This window comes from Barbus barbus, assembly GCF_936440315.1.
Source record: "Barbus barbus genome assembly, chromosome: 18".
Lineage (NCBI taxonomy): Eukaryota > Metazoa > Chordata > Actinopteri > Cypriniformes > Cyprinidae > Barbus > Barbus barbus.
In genome coordinates this window covers 29,866,286-29,869,904 of record NC_136746.1, presented here as the reverse complement: position 1 = coordinate 29,869,904, position 3,619 = coordinate 29,866,286, and positions in this window count along the sequence as shown.

Below are 3,619 nucleotides of genomic sequence, written 5' to 3'. Positions count from 1 at the left end.
TGCATTGCTGCAAACAATCCAAAATGCATCTAAAATGAGCACTATTTTGTGAAAAAATTTAAGATTTAGATATTATAATTGCATATAAAATTTCCATGCATTTGACCGTTTTAACATAAAAAATGTGATGTGATACATATTTGTCAATCATACATAAATGAAACGGGTCAGATTTCTGTAATAGTATGAATAAACTGAGTATGTTTTAAATACACAATAACCAGATGTATCAATAAATCCAATTTGTTTCAATCTCATACATTTTAACTAATTGAATATTGCTTGTTCCTATGTTCATACTTTTAACTGAATTAAATGAATTGTTTTCACAACGACCATATTTATTTATTATTATAAATGTATTTATTAATATTTAAATAAAAATCAAATAGTTATGGAAAATGGGGGAAAAATTGTCTATTTTAGATTTTTTTATTTGTATTTATTTATTTTGTGCTTAATGGTTATGACAGTAATGAAAGTGCAAAAGATCACAGCAATAGAGCAAAGTGCTTTAAAAAGCTCATTTAAAAAATATAAAATATTATTATTGTTGTTGTTGTTATGGAAATTTTATATACAATTAAAAAATAGGCCTACGTAGTTTTTTCCAAGGTTTCGAGTCGGCAAATGGTAAAGCGGGAAAAAAAAATTATATATATATATATATATGTGTGTGTGTGTGTATGTATATATAAAACATAACAATAATGCCACAATGCAAAACAACACAATCATGTATGGAACTTTTATATGCAATTCCAATGCATAAATGGCCTAAATATGTGTTTAGGTGGTTTGAGGCGGTGAAGCGGCTCACTAGGTTGTGTAACGGAGCGAAAGCGTCTCTCTAGTTGTTCTATTACAGATCTGTGCTGATTCTTTACTGTTTCTATGGTGAATCGCTGTTGTCGTCAAGGAGACGTTGTTTGTGTGAGAACATCTTCACTGCGCTTCTAGAAGGAAACATGACAGTGATTTGATGCTTAACGTCACAAACTGCAGAAGAAAGACTAGGAAAGCACTTCACCAGACTAGTCTAGCTGAAGAAAACGAGCGACTGTGATCATCACGCTTTTCTTCATCTGACATGAAGTTGATGTCTGTGTAGTCGCCTCACGTTCGGAAAGAGTGAATCTCAGAAAATGTGCCAAAAACATATCCCGGTCATATTTCACCCCTGGATCAAAAGAAAAAAGAAATAACATAATGAAAAGCCTGTTTAAGGAATCCTTTAAGATCTATTATTATTATTATTATACTTAATTGTCATGGCAATAATGACACAATGTAGAAGATCACAATCCATAATCAAAAAACAAAATATATATTTTTTTGTTTAAAGAAAATTATATTTTGATATAATATTTTAGGATTTACTATTTGTGTTTTGTGCTAAATTGTCATGACAAAACAATGCATTTTAAGATTTATTATTTTTATTAATTGTCATGACAATAATGACACAATGCAAATGATCAGAATCCAAAATCAGAAGAAAAAATATATATTTTGATTAAAGAAAATTAAACCTTTATTTTTTAATTGCAATTTTTTTTGTATGCTTAATAGACAACAAAAAAGATTTAATATTTATTATTTTTATTTATTATAGTTTTTTTCCTGCTTAATTGTCATGACAATAATGACACAAAGCAAAATATTTTACTTCTTTATGAATTGAATTTCCTATGAAAAGTGTGACCTGGACATGTTTTTTGGGGATTCTCTGTTTTCCATTTAAATTTGCCTTTCAGATTTTCAAACGGAAAAGTTTCCTCTTGAGGAAAAGCAACATGTTCAGCAGCATTTAATGCACCGTTTGACAGAAAAGAGTTTAATTTCACGCCTTCCTGTTTCCTCTGAAGTGCTGCGCTCTGATTGGCTGTCCTGGTTTGGGCCGGGTTCATGCCGCCCATCAGCTCTTTTATTTTCTGTTCCCATGCACCACAGATTGAGATGATGAATAATGAATGATATTTAAATGTGTGGATGAGGGGGAATCTGTCGCTGTTTATTGCTCAGTATCTGAGTTCAGATGTTCTGTTTGTACAGTATGTTTGTTTTAATGCATCTGTCCGTCTGTGTTACGCAGGATTGTGGATTTACACTGTGAGATTTGCTGAAGAGTGAAATAGAAGATGCTGTATGCTGTTATGAGAGACAAACTACAATTATAACTCAATTCTGTTTAACTGTATGTCTGCACTCCTTTTGTTATTAATGCTTCACATGTTTGACTTTTAACACCAAAAGAATCAAATATCCACTTATGGACCTTATCCAGGACCATATTTCATTTGTCGTTGAACTCTTTTTAAGGTTATATGTATTTGCAAAAAATGTCTAATATTTCATCACGTTCGACATTTCTTCATTTTCATATCCTTGAAATTAAACATGGTGTCTATCCAGAATAATGTAAAAATTATGCTCCGTGATGTCAAACTAGAAATATGTGGGCAGAATATAGTTTTATCTGCTTTGAAGCAAGAAAATAATCCATATCGTATAGCAGTGTGATGATAAAGAAAAAGTGTAAGAGCAAAAATTAGAAATAACTACGGTTTTTGAAAGAAGTCTGTTTCTGTTTATTTCACTTTTAAAGCACACATTAATACAACTACTGTTGCCCAAAGTAAAACAAATAAAACCAACACCATACAAAGATAACACCGCTTCAATGACATCTCTCAAGACCCAGTAGAATTACAAGCCTGAGATAATAAACACATTTTAATGTAAATATAGCTGGAGCTGCTCTAACATACAGGAGTAAAGCATTCTCACTGCTCACCAAGGCTGCATGTATTTGATAAACATACTGGAAAATAACAGTTTTCTGTGTGAATATATTGCTAAATGTAATTTATTCCTGTGGTCAAATCTGTATTTCCAGCATCATTACTCCAGTCTTCAGTGTCACATGATCTTTTAGAAGTCATTGTAATATGCTGTGGCTGTTATGCTACAGTTCCAAAGAAATGAATGCATTAAATTGATCAAAGCGACCAGTAAAGACATTTATAATGTTACAAAAGATTTCTATTGCAACTAAATGCTGTTCTTTTGAACTTTCTATTCATCTGTGAATCCTGAAAAATAAAATGCATCACAGTTTCCACAAAAATATTGTGCAGCACAACTGTGTTCAACATTGATAATAATCAGAAATGTTTGTTGAGCAGTAAATCAGTATATTATTATGATTTCTGAAGATCATGTGACACTGAAGACTGGAGTAATGATGCTGAAAATACAGCTGCAGATCACAGAAATAAATTACAGTTTAACACATATTCACATAGAAAACAGCTGTTTTACATTGTAATAATATTTCATAATTTCTTAGTTTTTGAACAAATAAATGCAGCCTTGCTGAGCAGAAGAGATTTCTTTATTCCAGACTTGTGACTGGTAGTTAATACATTTGTATAGTCAAAAAAAATCTTTTTTTTAAAGGGTCAGTTTTCTTTGTCAATTGGGATTTATACATCACCTGAAAGATGAATAAATAATCTTTCCATTGATGTATGGTTTGTTATGATCGGACAATATTTGTCTGAGATACAACTATTGAAAATCTGGAATCTGAGGGAGCAAAAAAATCTAAATATTG